General features: G+C 25.2%; 2 protein-coding genes across 3 annotated transcripts in view; both read left to right on the forward strand.

Moving 5' to 3' along the window:
• The window catches only part of LOC128959428 (myb-related protein B-like), a 395,191-nt gene that overhangs the window by 280,882 nt on the left and 94,676 nt on the right, over nt 1-19,633 (forward strand). The gene's annotated exons all lie outside the window — the stretch shown is intronic.
• LOC128959423 (adhesion G protein-coupled receptor L3-like) overlaps nt 6,057-19,633 on the forward strand; it is a 47,741-nt gene continuing 34,164 nt past the window's right edge. For both annotated transcript variants that reach the window (XM_054305367.1, XM_054305368.1), the window contains exons 1-2: nt 6,057-6,160; nt 18,597-18,712. The gene's annotated coding sequence lies outside the window, so the exon portion shown is untranslated. The remainder of the gene's footprint in view (nt 6,161-18,596; nt 18,713-19,633) is intronic.

The raw sequence follows: 19,633 nt of genomic DNA on the forward strand, positions 1-19,633 counted from the left end.
CTTAGAAAAAAGTTAACTCATAATAAATGCAAAAATTATTATATAAATTATGCACACATTATATATGTGTGTACTGTATGTTCACTAAAAAAAGAAGTTAAAGTTAGTGCTCATTAAAAAAGTTTAACGAAATGAAAAAATAAATGTTTTAATAAATAAGTAGAAAACTAAAACTTTTTATATATTTTGGTGCTTTTCTGATGATTAAAGTGCTGAGCAGTTATATATATATATATATATACTGTATATAAAATATAAATTTATATATTGATACTCATTTGGGGAAAGGACTATATAAGCAACAAAAAAACTCATGTATTTATATATAAATTATATAAAGTGTATGTGCTTTGGTTCAAAATTATTATAAATTATAACTATAATATTTATACTAAAATTGCCACAATTTAAGTTTTTTGGGCATTAAATTAGAGAGAGAGAGAGAGAGAGAGAGAGCCTCTAACCAGCATATTGTTGATCATTAATGTAAAAATGGATTAGTTTTGCAATATTTTTTTCGATATAATTTATATATATAGTGTTTAACTCATAGAGTGTTTAATTATTTTGTTGTTTTTTATTATAAATTCAGTAAAGATTTTTTAACCGTAAAAGCTGTTACTTGTATGCCCTGATTGGATGATACCGTGATATTTGTTATATATTTAATGTTATATAAACAATCATATTATTCGTGAATAATTTGCTAAAAACTTTTATATTAGTTTTATTTTATGTATTTTCAAAATGCAGTATATATTTTATATTTATTATTTTATAAAGTTTGATCAATTTTATAAAACAACAAAATTATAAAAAGCAGTAAAAATGGAAAAAAGGGATTTAAATTCAAAAAATTTTTTTTTTAGCTATTTAAACTAAAAGCTTACTGATAATAATAATAATACATAAATAATTGGTGAATAAAAAAGCATTGAACTTTATGCAAAAATGCAATAATATTTGAATATTTTGTAAGTCACTTAAAATATATTAGTATTTCTAATGTTATGTAATGTCCAATAGTTTCACCATTTTTTTATATATATAAATTTCATTGAATAGAGAGAGAGAGAGAGAGAGAGAGAGAGAGAGAGAGAGAGAGAGAGAGAGAGAGAGAGAGAGAGAGAGAGATTGAAATATGCCATTTAAGTGTAATGATGCATACTTATAGACAGTCATACATATAGACAGTTATATGCATTAATATATCTTTGCCTTATATTATTTAAATCTATAACTTATTATTTAGTTGAAATATAAAATAAAATGAAAAATAATAATACAAAATACAGTTATTTTATGTTACTATAGTATTATTATTATTATTATTGCTTTTTATGTTATATTTTCTTAATTCAGTCTTTCTTTTCTCTCTTATTTATTTGTGACTCTCTATTGATATAATGGTTGACATGAAAAGTGTTTCTTTTATTGACTTCTCTTTGCTTTTATTTATTCAGAAACTCTATAACTTCTATGACATTCTCTGTATATATAAAAATTGAGAAAAACATATATATATAGTGAGTGGCTCTCAATAAATGCCATAAATTTTTTTTAATACTTATTTTAGTTAACTTTCACTCTCTCTCTTTCATTCTGTCTATTCATAAACTGTTACACCAAATATATATCACAACAAGTTTTTCTCTCAACAAAAATTAATGTATTTTTTCACATTTGGTTTTATACACACATACAACTACTAGTATTGCATTTATTGTTAACTATAATACAGTCTAAGTTAATGTTAATTTTTTGGCGAAATAAGTCTTTTTACGGTCTCAACACTAGTCTACTGCACGGATCACTTGAAACACTCCAAAGTCATGGCTTATAAGTTATAAGTTATAACACATACATACAGTACATATAGTGGATACACTCATATATCACAAATGCAATGCAATGTCTATTTGAATCCCTGGTTTGTCTGTCACATCCAGCCCTACTTTATCGACACGAACACTGGTTTACAAACAGTTAGGGACTTCCAAACTAGTGACTTAGTGTTTTGATCTGTTAATCGTTTGGTCCCTGATTTCTGCCTCCCGGTTCCCATAGAGAGACCCACACACACACACATAGATAGACAATTAGTGAAACTGTTTTAGGCATTTGAAATGAGTTTTTTTTCATTACCCCAAAACAGTACATAATTTTCATGTGTGCATATTTTTGTAAAAGGGATTTATTGCTAGTTTATGTAAAACTATAGCTATTTTAGTTAAACTAAATGAATGGCACATTATATAGTCATGTAGTTTTTGCCGAGTTATGATGAGAGGGGCTCAACAACACTCATGAGAGATAGGAGTTGTTGTGTGCTGTGATGGTTAAGTGCTGAGAGGGTAAGGGGTTGGATGTCTGGATATATGATCTATTGATGCCATACTTGAGAGGACATATAGATTTGGTGAGAGAGTTGAGTTGAAAAGGGAGAAAATGAGAGGAAAATCCAATTAAACTAATGCATGCATTCATTCATTTGACTAACAAACATATGAGTGCTTCAAAAAACAAAAACATTTGCTTAAAAACAGACAATCGGGTAATAATTTCTCATATATTTTAATATACTGTATATTATGGAGATTTTTCTTCGTTGAACTTATTTAAATAAATGATTGTATGATATGATGAATATTATAATATTTGGTGTATATATATATATATATATACATTTGGTAATGAACTAGTAATACATACCAGCACATACAGTGTCGTGAATCGGCATAAATTTTATTTTATTTTAAAATAATAATAAAAAATAGTTATTAAATGTAGTTAAACGCAAACATCCTCTTTGTCTTAAATGTTTGTGTGTGTGTGTGTGAGACAAACGCACATTTATAATATTATAAATTTATTTATATACAGTACTGTATAATACGTTAGTTATAATATTTAAGAGCACAACAACATTGCAAAAAAAGGAAATATAAATTTGAATTAATTTCAACTTAAATTTCTATATTAGAGACACGAAACATGCTATGATTGCAACATTTTTTTGGCCAACCATTACCTTAGAGAGAGAGAGAGAGAGAGAGAGAGAGAGAGAGAGAGAGAGAGAGAGAGAGAGAGTGAGAGTGATGTGAGTTAAGAGAGAGAGTGATGTGAGTTAAGAGAGAGAGAGAGCTGGAGTCCAAAAGTAATTACTTTTTACTAATCTATGAGAGCAACCACTGCTGTACTTTAAGGTTGAAATAAAATTGAAATTTATTAACAGTTTATTTACAGTAAATCATATCATAAACTCAAGTTTTGCATGACAGTCAAACATATTTTTTAGATATCAAACAAACAGTTTACGCAAATAAAAATCAAATGAGAAAAAAATGTTTTATTTTTAAATCTTGGTTTTAATGCTCGCAATAAATCGACCACTGGTTTATCACTGGCTCTTTCTCCCATCCCATCCCATATCCACCTTTCCATGAGAGCCCAGATATTTAAATATGTTTAATAATTTTATATATAGTTAAAATATATTAATAAATTATAATGAAATGTAAATTGTTTTTCATACTAATAATAATTACATTACTATTATTAAATTTAATCTTTCTATTGTTATTTATAAAAAAATATAAGTTACATGTGAAAAGTTATTAAAAGAAATTACTGCAGTATTTACTTTATTTAATTATCTTAACAAATAATTGAAATAAAGTTAACAATAAAATAAAGATTACTAATAATAAAAACTACATTTCCCGGAATAAATACATTGTTATTTGTATTGGCACAGTAGTAGTAGTAGTATAATAGGTTTTAGGTAATATGCATGATAATATGCTAGATAATTATGTTTGTCTTTATATATATATGTGTGTGTCTTATGCAACTATGCATGATCAATGCTCAAGGCCATCACTATCACCTACCGTTCCCCACTTATATATAAATAAAATATATGTACTGATTGTATGCAATACTTATGGCTATTTATTCGATGATTCAGACAATCAATCCGTTCCGCTTCCTAACCACTGTTTGCTATATCTTTTCCCAATGCTTTTAATATAATGGGTATACATCTATAACTATACATATTGTAATGGTATGGAGAGCCAGCACCTAACGATACCAGTGTAATACCTGTGCTGAGCTAAGCACAGCATCCAATTAGCAACAGGGACTGCATAGAAAAAAAGTTCACTAAACTGTATATATTCACTGATAATATTACTCCAGTTATATGTGTGTTGGGATATGTATTGATTTAAAATTTGTACGCAATTCTGAGGTACAGTATATACAATATAATGTATATCATAGATAGATAAGCTATCGTCTATAAGGGGAATGTGGTCTCTATAAAAATAGTCTGTATTTTTGCGTAACGTTATCAACACATTAGATAAGTTTTAGTATACAATAAAAAATGTCAATTTTAGCATTAATATATACATACACTATATCAACAATTTAATCTATCATTACAAAAGATTTGTAATAATTAATTAAACCAATTATTTATTTATAGTTAATTATTTAGCAATAATTTTAATGTAAAAATGTATCTAGATCATTTTTAAAAAACTATCAGTACGTAATTTGTGTTTATTGATGTTTGAGAACAGGTTGGTTTGATAGCACTGTTGGTGAGGCTGTGTGTGTGTGTGTGTGAGGATAGGCAGCTATAGGGGAACTGGCAGTCAGTGACTGGCTTTACAGGCAGTCTTGTTAGTGAAGCCCAAGCGTACAGACCATACGGTTGGTGTGCTTTCAAACCATTGCATTTCATTTACAATTATTATATGTGTGTTTGAAATTTGACTGAAAACTGTAAGCCAAACAAGTTTTTCGCTTTATAAAGAATATGTGTTTAAACCGATAGATAATATATTTAGTTTTAAAAATATATATATATATATCGTTATTATTCAAAAAATGTGTTTTAATTTAATTCATTAAATTAACACTAAATGTATATTTTATTTTAATGCCAATCATCGGTGCGTTTTTTTAAATAAAAAAGAGATTATAAATTAACATTTTATTTTTATGGGTCCCAATCCCTAAGTGACAATTAGTTAACACTTAGATATTTATCAATTTGTGTATCAAAAAAATATTAATATATACATTTATATACACATTCATGTATTTTTTATAATATTTATTACAATAATATTATATGTCTGATGTATATTATTAAATTAAATTAACTATAATAACCATCATAATAATAAATATTAATAATAATTGATAATAAAATCATAATAATAATTATCATCATAATATTAATAAACTTCTATACTATTCATCAATATATTCACACACAAAAAAAACTTATGTGTCATATAATAATGAAATATATTTATTAGCAAATATTTAGACAGTTTTAATGATACTATAGCTTTAGTAGTGTATGTCATTTAATAATAATAAATTAAATATAAAGTTTTATGTTATATATATTTTATAAACTTAATTAAAAAAAGGGCACACAAAAAAATTTATTATAATATTTAGTAAATAATTTATATATATTAAAAAACTCAGTTTTTCTTAGTTTACGATTTTATCTAACGCTTCAAACTTATTGAGAGATAATATTTGAACTCAATTTTTATTCAATTTTTGTTTGTTATTGTGAATAATAATAATAATATTTTTAAATATAAAGTTTTTATGTATAAAAAACTTTTTTACCTTTCATTCAATCAAAAAGAGCTTTTGATTGAATGAGTTTTAAACTAATAATAATAATAATATTTATATATAAAATTCATAAATGCTTTGATTGCTAATCAATGCTAACCTTAAGGATTGTGTGATTACTAAACCATATATTTAAATAATAGTTTGAATTCAAAAACTTTTTTTTTTAAAAAAAAACTACATTTTATTGTTTGTTTGACAAAAAACAGACAAACTTTTTATGCTAAACAAGCTATGAATCGATGATTGCATCGATGATTGTCTCTTAAACTACAAGACATAATAACTTAAAATTTTATTTATTATTTAGTAGTAGACATCTCTCGCATATGTGATGTCTATTTAAGACAACAATTTTTTTATTTGTTAGTTATTTTTTGATTGTTTTTATTCAAAAAAAAAAATCAAACGCATAAAAACTATTGTTTGTTTGTTATTTATAATTGAGGAGATATACCACTGAAACGGAAGTCTGCATCGAATCGTGAGTTAATAATCATATTATATGTATATCAGTAAAATATATTTCACTATTTTCTCTCTCTTACTATTTCTAAGATAATTTTAAGTATACAGTGTGTGTGTGTGTGTGTGTGTGTGTGTGTGTGTGTGTGTGTGTGTGTGTGTGTGTGTGTATGTATGTCTACTAGAGACTGAAAACTGACCTGATTTTTCAGGTCAGGTCAGGTCAGGTAAAAGTTAGGGCTCAGGTCAGGTCAGGTACGGGTCCGAACACCAAAATTTTTTGGTCAGGTCAGGTCAGGTCCGAAAATTTTTTATTCATTATTTAAACGACAATTATTACAAAATATGACAATCAAACACAAAATTTATTAAATTATTATTTATAAAATATTTGTATAAATTAAACATAAAATATTACAAAAGATGATGGTTTTGATCTAATAAATAATAACATATTAACTTTATTAGAATCTAAGTTAGATCTACTATCAGTTATCGTTAATCCCGAGTAATTAAAGTTAATTTAGAGAAATTTGTTGCGGGTATAGAATAAATAAAATTGTTTTTTGATAAAATTATTTTCGGACCTACATAGTCAGGTCAGGTCAGGTCAGGTAAATTTGTACCCTATGTTAGGTCAGGTCCGAGTCCGAGATTTTAGGTATCAGATCAGGTACGGGTCAGGTACGGGTCCGAAACTTTTCGCTCTCTAATGTCTACTATTTGACTGAATTTTGCCTTTTACTATATGTTTTATAATACTACTAATAATAATATTAGTAGTAGTTATCTATGACTGAGATCTAAGAGTTAAGTTTTTTTAAAAGCCATGAGTTGTGTCTGATTTTTGTTGTTGTTTTTCTGGCCAACAATTTATTATAACACATACACATCCACACAGTATCTGACAATTATCTCCTCTTTTATATCTCATATACTATGATACTAACAGAGTATTATCACTATCATTACGATTAAAGTTTGTAAAAATAATAGTAGTTTATATAATAAAATATCTCTCATGTCTTTAGACCATATCTTATATATATAAATGATTGTAATGTTATATATAAATATTATAGTGTATTATCTTTGCTCTCAATTTTCAATTTGAGATTTTTCACACAAAACAAATGCTTATACTGTATAATAGTATATAATACAGTATATATATATATAGTTTACACTGTTTTTTAAAGATAGATATATTATTGCACTTATGAAAGGACCACCACTTAAACAATAAGATCATATGTTTTGTTTGTTTGTTGTTTCCCATCATATTATGAATATATAACAATAAATAAAAAAGACAACAATAAGAGAGAGAGAGAGAGAGAGAGAGAGAGAGAGAGTAACAAAAAAACAATCTAATTGTGGTAACAGTGCTCTAACTTTAATAATTTTATAATATGATATTTTTAATATTATTATTATTTATATTGAAAATTTTAACCAAACCTTAACTTACTTAACAATTATTTATATATTTTATTTAACTAAATGTTATATAAATGTTATAGAAAATAAAATACAGTGTAGTTATAAATAAAATGGCTCTAAATTTAAAAGCTTAAGTTAAATATAGCGTTAAGTTTTTTTTGTGAAGGGTTTAACTTACAAATCTAAACCTAATTATCTGAAACATAAGTTTATGAACCCGTGTTTCTCAATATATGTTTAGTTGTTTTATTTTTTTTGTGTGTTATTTTTGATGTTAATTTTATTGTTGTTACCGACGATTATACATAGATATTACATATGCTTATTAAAAGAGAAAAATATTTAATTTTTTCCATCATTTAATTATATGTATATTAAGTTTATTTATAACAACTTATATTTGTATTTTTATATATATCATCTAATTTTTCCATGTATATATTAATACATTATATATATATATATATGATATGTGAAAATTGTTTTCTTATATTGTTTTTTTTCTACTTATTTTATATTAAATTTCTCTGATTATCTTTTTTACTAATGTGTATAATATGATATCATAAAGTATTTAATATTTATTTATATCTTTAATAAAATTTGAATTAATATGTATTCATGTAATTAAAAATAGTGTCTGTAAATGATAGCGAAATCAAAATGTTAAATATGTTAAGCATAGGGAGTAATAAAAAAATATATGATTGCATATATATTGTAGTGATTATAATTAATGGTAAAAAATTTAGGCTTAAATTTGAATATATAAGGCATTATTAATATGTGTTTTTGTGCTTTCATTTTACTTTATTATTTTGTTTTTTTTAACTTTCAGTACACATATAAATATATAGCAAATTGTTTGATAGTGTGAGTGACCAACAAAATACAAAATATATTTACAATAATAATAATAAAACACAAATGTGGTTCAAATGTTTTGTCCATTTTAAATGTTTATTAGTTTTATTTTTATTTAATATAATATAGCTTATATATATTTTGTTGTTGTATTTAATCATTATATACGAGTGCCAGCAATTGTTATTATAACTTATTATAGTTTATGTGTGCTGTATTGGACTGGTATATAATGTTAATATATTAAAGAGATCTTTTAGGTTAGGATCCTGACTATAATAGCAAATAACACTCATATAGATATATATATTGAAAATATATAACGAAAAGTTTTATTGAATTTTAGTCGAAACAACCACAAACTCATACGGAATACTAATTTACTATTTAATATAATAATAGATAAAACTATAGTATAGTTAAAGCTTAATAATATATATAAATGAGAGTTGAATTTTGAGAGAGAGAGAGAGAGACCCGGAGTCAACTTTATTTTTCTGAGTCCATATTATTGATATAAATTTTATATTATATTTGTGTGATTATAAATAGTGAAACAGTAGTAGTAGTAGTAGTAGTAGTAGTAGTAGTAGGAGTAGTAATGGTTATCACAAACAGTGTTATATATATATATATGCTTTTGGTGCTGTTTTAGTGTTGACCAAACAATTTTAATAATATGAGATCTGTTTATCTATCAATTTTTATTTTTTTTTTGGCCGAACCTGTATTTTTTTGTTCACAACTTTTTATATAACATTATTATTATTATTATTTTAGACTTTTTTAAGGCTCTCAGAGTCAATAAAAACTTTTTTTATCTAATTTTTTTCTCTATTTTTATTTGCTTTTCCTTATTGAATAAATCTAAGAGACCTTATTTGAAATAAAATGCAATTATTGACCATTTGTTATATTACGCCAGATATAGACATATATACTGTATTTGCTATAAACATGAATTTACATAATAGGCTTTAGAAATAAACAGAAAATATTATATGAATAACAATTGATGTTTTAAATTAACATAACATATATTTATACACTGATAAATGATTTAAACCTAAATTGTGTAAATACACGGTATTTTTTTAATAAAATTATTAACATATTTCTCATATTTAATAAATGAAATATTACTGTAAATATTTAGGAAAAAAATAAACTTTTTTTTCTCTAATGTTTTTTTGTTTACTTAGCTTTTAATGTTATTATATTTATGACATTATCATTATTAAGAGAGTTTATATACAGTATAATACTATGTATAGTATTGAGGTTTTCTCACAGTTATAGTCTTACAGTGCCATCAATTTCTTGCTGTTGTTGTTGTTGTGTATGAATTTTCATTTGTATTGTTATATATATATATATATATATATATATATATATACTTTGTTTTGTATGTTTGTTGTAATAAATGACTATTTTTTTGCAATGACTTTTTTTAGTTGCATTATAAACATTATATACAAATGTATATAAATATAAACAACAGACACATGTATGGGGAGGTTATAAATATAATATATATTCAATCATTTGATTGAATATATATGTTTTATTTGTGATAATATTGATTAGTTTTAATATACATTATATGCCATATATTTCTCTTTTATTCAGAGAGTGTTGTTTGATTTTATACATATATATTGATATATTATTTATATATTTAGTATTTACTGTATATAAATTTATTATTATTATTATTACTATGTTATGTGTCTTATTCTTAAATGTTTTTTTTGACACCAAAACATGAGCTGAATATTAAAGTCTAGTTTGATATCCAGATAAACCTTACGATGAAAAAAGCGTATATATTATAAGTGATGTGTGAAAGAATTATAAGTATAAGTAAAGCTATTATTTAGATATGTATTAAATAGACAATAATAATGAGATTAAATAACAATTACAATGTATTATATATGGAGTATTACGGTATATATATATGTATATAAGTCGTGTCATAATATTTATGGATCTATTTTACTATCCAATAGCTGCTAAATACATAGTCTATCTTAGCTCTTAATGCCCCCTATCTTAACATACAAATAATTTGTGCCAAATATTGGTATTTAACTACAGTTTTATTATTATTGTTATTTGAATTCAATAATTATTTGCATAAATATATGTTTCGTTTTTCGCCTAATAATAGGCTCTCTATCTCTCTCTTACAATATATTAATGTCTTTCAAGTATACAGTCTTATCTCTCTTCACTTAAATAATTCTCTCTCAAACTGAATGTCTAATACATTACACATAAGTAATGCTTTGTTTGCATACAAGAGTTTGCATACAATTTTAAAAACCATTGAAAATCTGAATGTATTGATGGATATTTGGCCCCAAAAATAAAAATCTGCTGTACTTTTCGGGCATTAGGTTTTGGCGCTCTCTTTAACATATCATTGGCAACAGTGGTCTTATGTGGCAAACAATTTAATTTAGATCTCTCTCTCTCTCTCTCTTTCTCTCTCTCCCTTTCCCATTTACTTTATGTGTGTATTATGTATAGTCACTGGAGACCCTCTCTTTTTAAAGGACAGTAATGTCAGAGAGCATAGTAGTCTATTGTATAGTATACCCAAAGTCCCTCTTTTTAGATGTCAATGAAGGCGTTTCTAGACCTCAAAAGACTTTTAGTACACTAACAGTGATTTAAGTAAAGTCCGAAAATGGCTTTTTTCTCTCTCTCATATGTCAATAGCATATCGTATTTAGCTTACACTCACTGGGCTTATGTAGTCTCAGATCCCCAAAAAGCTATACTTCAAAATATATCAATGATTGCCGTCTGAAAAGAGACCCAAAAATGTTGTTTCACTTCTTTCTCTCAGTATTTTTCTCATAAAGTATTCACAAAACACTGATTTATGCGAACAGTTCTGTTTGTGTGTGTGTGTGTGTGTGTGTGTGTGTGTGTGTGTGTGTGTGTGTGTGAGAGAGAGAGAGAGAGAGAGAGAGAGAGACGGACCAACTCATAGGTCCAGTCAGTGGTTGAATGACTGACAGTCCACTACACAAGTGGCGTAACCAATGGCTAGTCTACTATTGTTGTCAATACTAGTAGTAGTTTTAGTATTTTTGTTGTGAACCCGAGTTTTCAAATATTTACTTACAATTAAATTGATAAACATTTTTTGATTACCGAAACGGATTTCTAATTTATCATTAAAATAAAATGCTAACATGAAATCAATTTACGGTTACATATTATAGCTCATTTGTAAATATTTTTAGTTACCTTTTTTTATTATTATGATTATGTATTATAGTTATGGCAAATATGTTTTTTTTATGACAGACATTTGAATTTATAAATTGATTGCCTGTTTATCATTAATGGGATGTCGAGTAGTGACTGGAGAGCTCTGAGAGATGGATATCTGGTTTTTTAATAGTTATTTTTAATTATTATTAATTACAATTTAAAAATACTTTATATGAGTATAAATATACATTTTTATGGCCCTTTTAAATGCCATTTTTATAGCTTATCGATGAACTCTCAAAAGAAATGAATATCTGTTGAAAAATCATATAATAAAATAAAAAATATATTTATATAATATATAGATATAATAATACAAATGTCTGCTCCATATGTCTGGTGTTAATCTACACCACTGTTGAGTGCAATGAGTGGCTCATCCCTGTAATACACATATTTTTTGTTTGCCATCCCTTCCCCCCTAAAAGTCTATCTCCAAGTGTTCATATTTCAATGGCCAACCCCCAGTCAGTCGGTCCCTACCATTACTAGTGTCCCGGCTTTTACACTACATTTAGCTTTGGAAGAGTAGTTTATCGTTTTGAAAGTACTGTACTTTATATATATATATATATATATATTTGGAAATGCATTTCCAAAGTAATAGTAAATTTTAATGTAAGCACCAAAATATATATTCTCATAATATTATATATACAGTATATATATAAATGTAATTTCATTCAACTAAAAACGTTTCATTTGGTCACATCGGGTGGTATTTTACCAATTTTTGAATACACGCTGAGCTTCAAAATGGGTTTTTCATTTGCACTCCTCATACCCCCAACAACAACATACATGTACTGTATATATACCCATGTAATGTATGGTATGTTTAGGGGTACAGGGCTTATACCAGACACTGTAGACAGTCTTTCTCTCTCTCTCTCTCTCTCTCTCTCTCTCTCTCTTTCTCTCTTTCTTTCTCTTAAATATGGTTTTTCTCTTCTCTTTAGTTTTTCTCGAAATGTTATAATTCAGTCAAACATTCAAATTAAAATTGCTTTTCATTACAATTTTAAGACATAACAGTCAGTATACAGTGTGTATATTGTGCGGTATATACACATTATATATGATATAGAAATATATTTGTGGGCCCACTAATCGAGTCATTGCTTTTAAAAATATATATATTATTTGAATAGTAATTATATTCTAATTCTTTGTTATTGACTTCAAAAAAAAATAAAAATGGGAAAAGAAAAAAATAATAATAATAATAATAAAAGAGAGTAAAGACTAAAAAGTTATCATAAATTTTATTTCATTGCTTTTTTACTTAACGTTTATTATCTAATTTTTTTCTTTATTTTGTTAAAAGCCAAAAATTTTTATTAGACTTAATTTAGTGGTGAAGAGCAAACCGTCGCTCTCTCTCTCTCTCTCTCTCTCTCTCTCTCTCTCTCTCTCTCCAATCGAAACCAGGATTTGATCGACAAAAATAAGAAATAAAAATTCAAATTTTTATTTCTACTCAAACTTTCTGGGAATTCATGAATTTTTTTTCGTTTATATGTTTGCTGTCTAACTCTCTGTGACTTTCTCTCTCTCTCTCCCCTTACATAACAAACAGCTTTTCCATCGCTAACCAACAAAAAAAGATTTACATATAAATAATATGTGATATATTTTATTATTATTATTACTATTACTATACTGTATAACATATACAGTATATTTTTATATTTATATATTAATATATTTAAATACGACAATATTTAAAACCCTCGAAAAATTTTCATTTCCTATTTTTTATTACAACGATAGTACAGTCAGTATGTGTGTGTTATTTGGGTATTAAAAATATTATTTAAATATATATTTATTAAATATTATTGTTATTATTATTATTATTATTAACATCGACCAAAACTAACATAAACACTGAGAGATTTACATTAGAAATATAAGTTTTAATTTTATTTAGGATTTATTAAAGCTTCAAAAAGTTTTTTATTTGTTTATTTATTTAGTTATTTTATTTCGCACACAACAAGACATAAGATTTAACAAAAAATCTTTTTTTTATATATAATAAACATAAAATGTTTTCAATCATAACTTTTTTATATATAATCATTTGACTTAAAGAAAGCGTTACTTTTAGTGATGAATTTAATGCCATTTTATTGTCACTGAAAAAAATTGCAACTTTTGTGTGTTGACTGTCATATCGCTATTACAGTAAATTTATAGCAATATTTATGGCATTTTGAGTGTTAAGTTAGCAGAGAATGAAAAAAAGTTGAAATATTTTTTTTATTTATATATATATATATGTCTCTCAAAATCAGACAAACATTTTTTCTCACACAACAAACCTTTTAAGCAAATGAAAAAATATATAAAAAATCAATTATTATTCATCTAATGTTATGGTATTTATTATACTCATATACTGTAATAATTTAATAGTTGGTTTGTGTCCTAAATTTAATGCTATTTAATATACGATTTATATTTATTTTATTTATTTAAAAAAAAAAACTAAGTTTTGCAACATATTTGCATTACTATAAAAATTTGAATTTATTTGTTGTCTTATTATTTTATTTATTTGAATGCATTTTTTCCTTATTTTGTGGTAATTTTATTTGCAATACACAAATACCATTCATTTATTTCTATTATGTTTTTTTCTATTTGTCTCTCATTTTTTTTTTTATATCTTTCGCTATATTTTTTTTGTTTTGTTTTATCTTTAATACCGAAATAAATAATTTCTTGTTTTTATGATTTATATCAAAAACATTTCGTGCCGTTTTGGTCGACCACTACCACTACTACCAGTGTTTTTTCTCCCTCTCCTCTCTCTCTCTCTCTCTCTCTCTCTCTCTCTCTCTCTCTCTCTCTCTCTCTCTCTCTCTCTCTCACATATCTCACACTCTCAGTGCCCAACATTTATGCCATCCTTTTCCCAACACACATATCTTGTAGTACTTTATACAGTGTGTTATATAACACACAGACACAGAGTAATTGGCTTTTGTTTCTCAAACACTTATTGTTGTCACTTTTTGTTCAGCACTGGTAGTAGAAGTAGTAGTAATAGTAGACTCTGTACTACTATCAGTGCTATATTGAAATCTCACCCAAAATTTGCTGTCATTTCATTGTTTACTCACATTTTTTCTCTCTATTTTTCGAAATAAATATGAGTTTAGTTTTTTATTTTAAAATTATCCATAAGTTTTGTTTCATTGTATATAACAAGACATGAGTACATATTTTCAATTTAAAAATCCTTTTCAATTATTAAAAACTTTTGGTGTTTTCGGCACAAAATTTATTGTCTCTTTTATTTTACTTACTTTCTCTTTCAATGAAATTACATATAAAATTTTTGAATGAGTTTTATAACTTTTTTTCCCTTTTCATAGTTGTTGTTATTATTATGTATTGTTAATGTATTGTAAGTGATGAACGTTTCATTAATTTTTGTTGTTTTCGGTGTTTTCAGTGAAATAATAACATAAATAAAATATATTTATAATAAATAAAAACTAACAGCAAATGAAATAAAGTTTGCCTCTCATTAATGTTGTTAACAATTTCTTTAAAAATAAAAATCCTATTTATTTTGCTTCAATTTTGTTAGATATACACCTATTGTAAGTATACAACAACAAAAATCTATTTTATATATGTTGTAAAATCTTAGATTTTTTTTAAATTTAAAAAAACGAAAATATATTTCTTATTTATTTCTTAAAGATAAAATATGTTTCACATTATATATATATATAAACATAAGTGTTAAAAGCCATCACAAACTTATAAAAAAAACTTGTGAACAACTAATCAATTTTCTACTATAAATTTTATGGCATTAAAAACCTACACACATTTAGTAGTTTTCGATTCAATACCAAATGTATTTATATATAAAAAAATATTGTCGAATATTTTTTAAAAGATTAAATAGACTGCAAGGTTTGGTCCCTTAAATTCATTGCAAAATTGTTGGACGCTTTTAAATGCCAAAACATCTCTCTCTCTCTCTCTCTCTCTCTCTCTCTCTCTCTCTCTCTCTCTACGTCTCTTATCTGGTGTTTAGAAGCTATCATTTTTACGGCATTCCCTGCTAAACATAATATCAATAGAGAGAACCCACAAAAAAGTCGTTTCAGAGACATTAGAGAGAGAGAGAGAGAGAGAGAGAGAGAGCAGATGATAGCATATGGTCTTTATTTTTATACATTATGTGTATATTATACTTATACTACAGTTGTGTTAAGATCTCAATTGCATGGATTGCCAATCCATAGCCGCCACAAATGTGTTCACAACAAAAAATAATAATTTCTCATAGTTTTATCACAAATAAAAACTAAGAGAAACACATACACACATATATATATATTGTATAAACAGTTGTGTTTAGCTATATATTTATCTGTATATTTGTTGTATACAGAAATAGACATAACTACTAAGTGAGTACATTATATGTATATTTTTTTGTTTGTTTGGTCAAAGACAGTGCCGAATCTTTTATCCCCTTTTATTTCCCATTGATTTTTGCTTTTATGTAATCCTTAACTAAAACTTCTACTAATGTCTTGAAAAACAGTTTTATGAGGCGTCAAGTATTTAACGTATAAAAACTACTGAACGATATCTTCAAAAGAAATTAGTTTTACTGCCAGTTATTTCATTTCTATAGTAAAAACACACTCATTATTATTATTATTATGATTATTATTAGCCCATAGTTTGTATAATTTCTTCTCTGTTTTCTCTCAATTTTTATTACACAACCAAATGTTTTTCTAGGTTTTTATCAACTGTTTTCCTAATTTATGAAAACATGAGCGCCTTTTTGCCGTATGTTTTGTATATATATATATATATATATATTATATAAGTAAAGAATTTATAAAATTCTGTGATAATTGTTTGCTATAATTTTCGATTGACACGAAAATTGCATTTTTATGTTATGTTTTATTATTATTTTATTTGTCAGTTTTTGTGTTATGCAAGATAAATAATAATTAAGAAAATTAAAGTTTAATGTTTGTGTTTTTATTTAATTTTATTAATAGAAAATTATATTTTGTGGAACTTAAATATATTAAAATTTATTATTTTAGTTATTTTTTTGTAGTTAAATGCAAATTGAATATATAAATATTTATTTATTTATTTATATAATTATGAAAATTTTATGAAATCCATTATTTAATATACTGTATGCGAATAAACAGAAAATAACTTTTATAATATAATAACAATAATAATAATAATGTTTTTTATGTTTTAAACAAATTAAATGTTTCTGACAGTCATATGTTTTTAGTATAAATAGAAATAAATACATAAAATTTCATATATTCTGTTCACTACATGTCGTCAAACTATATTAAATGTCTTAACAAATAAAATAGTTATATCTTGAAAATATAAAAACTATTATTTTATTATTTATTTGCTTTATTTTGTATTTGTATTACTTGTATATATTATTATTATATATTTATATTTAAAAACATAAGAAAAAACTATTTCTTATTGTTATTATATTTCTTTTAGCATTATATTTCTGTGACAGCCATTAGTGGAGAGAAAAACATTTCTTATTATTATAACTTTTATTATGATTATTATTAGTAAACTTTATAAGAGTATAATATTATATCAGTTATATATATATATATATATATATATATATTGTGTGTGTGTGTGTGTGTGTGTGTGTGTGTGTGTAATAATATAACATGAAAATAAGTCTCTTATGTACAGTTAAGTATAAATTGTAATGTGTTTGATAGTTGAATGGCATATATATACTGTATAAATATATCTATAAAATATAATGAAGTTATTCCCGCAATATATTCAACACAAACAATGAGTGAGTGAACCGCTATATTAGTGGCCAAAAGGCTCTTCACATTCAGCGCTGGCAATGTGTCGGTGAATATATGATGTTAGCGGTAGTTATATGTGTGTGTGTTTTGTTAAACACATTGCCGTTATTATGATTATCTTGAAGCCAGTTATGACACATTTGTGGCCATTTGGTGCTTATATTGTATATATGTGTTTTTGGCCGACACGAGTCACTAACTATCAGCACTGTTTAGGGCACAGTATGTTTTGTTTGGTCTATTGTGTCCCAAAATGCCTCAATCAAAACACAATCTCTCTAACAACACAACACACACACACACACACACACACACACACACACTATCCCTATGCACACAAAAAACATTGTGTCTGCTTTCTGTATATTTTAAGGCTATTTAATATTATTAGATTGAAAGATCTGGCAATAGTGATAATATAAGTGCAGTTTTCTGGTAATGTTCCCAAATTTTATATACATGTTTGTCTCTTTTTCTCTTTCATATTATATGTCATATATATAACTCTCACTATTAGTGAGAAATCTCACTCTCATTGAAGAGAGAGAGAGAGAGAGAGAGAGAGAGAGAGAGAGCACAATCACTACAAAAACATTATACATATAAACACTAAAACTTAATGGCTTTTTCTCTCTCTCTCTCTCTCTCGACTACTCAGAATAATAACTTATTATTATATAATATATATATAATAATATTATATGAATTTTCTGTTATATCATTATACTAAATAAAAGTAAATTTTCTTATATATAAAAATATATTTTTATGTATATTGAAAATGAATGTTAGTCCACAAAAGATTTATACTTTCGTTTTTTTCTCTCATTTATGTTATACTAGTTTCTTATATAAACACACACTGTATGTATGTATGTATACCTAATAGTATAATATATACAGTAAATAAGCTGCGATACAATAATACTAATAATATATAATAATTTTTGTTTTGTTTGCATTTTTTTTCTGTAACAGAGATTTCACGGTCGAAGACGTTGAGTGAGAGTGGAAAGAGACCTAAATATATATAACAATCCCTTAATCTAATACTTGTGCCGTTGGTATCCCTGTCTAAACTAATGATATTTGCCGTAAGTATCAGTAAAAATAATTTAGCGAAAAATGAGATTAAATTTTTTGTTATTTTTTAAGTTTATATTTGATATATATATATATACAGTATATATTTGTTTGCTAAGAAATTTGATCTCGCATTTTGTGTACTTAAATATAAATTTTTATATCAAAATGTGTTATTATTTATTATGAATTTTAACGCTTTTCACAATTTTCTGATGGTGTGTGTGATATGTGTTAAATATATATATATTTATAAAAATAGGTTTGATTTAATTTATGATTTTTGCTCACCAGAAAATGTTTTGCATAATTGATTTGGTGTTGTATTGCCTAACATATATCATAAAACATTATATATGATTATTGCACAGAATATTCTGTTAAATAAATATATCATATAAATTCTGGTAATATATAATGATAGCTATGATATGTTATACTTCCTAGAAAAATGCCTGCAAAACCTTATGCTAACATTTTTGCTCGCTATCTATCTTATACTAACAATATAATAATATATATAAATTACATATACTGTATATACATATATAACTTATATAATAGAGTATATATATATATGAGTTTCTCTCGCATATATTGCCTAAATTGGATTTATTAGTCAAACGAATCGATAAAATTACTTAATTTAGACTTAAATGTATATTTCGTTTTGTTCGCTATATTACATTATTTGATATTTATGTGTGTGTAGTGTATGGGCTGGAATCCATGACCTACCAGTGCTGTGTAAATGTAATTTATTTAATGTTTAAGAATATTTCTTATTTTTAAATTATATATATTTTTCTTTCAAACATTAGCTTTAAATTAAAGTTAAACTCAATGGCCATTAAAAATGGGGAAATATTTTTTTTTTGGTAAAATAATGCCAATGCATTTATTTATTTAATTGAAACCATTACTATTTATTA

The sequence above is a fragment of the Oppia nitens genome, unplaced genomic scaffold, assembly GCF_028296485.1.
Source record: "Oppia nitens isolate AA-2021 unplaced genomic scaffold, nextdenovo-longstitch-racon4-pilon3 scaffold4_pilon_pilon_pilon, whole genome shotgun sequence".
Classification (NCBI taxonomy): Eukaryota; Metazoa; Arthropoda; class Arachnida; order Sarcoptiformes; family Oppiidae; genus Oppia; species Oppia nitens.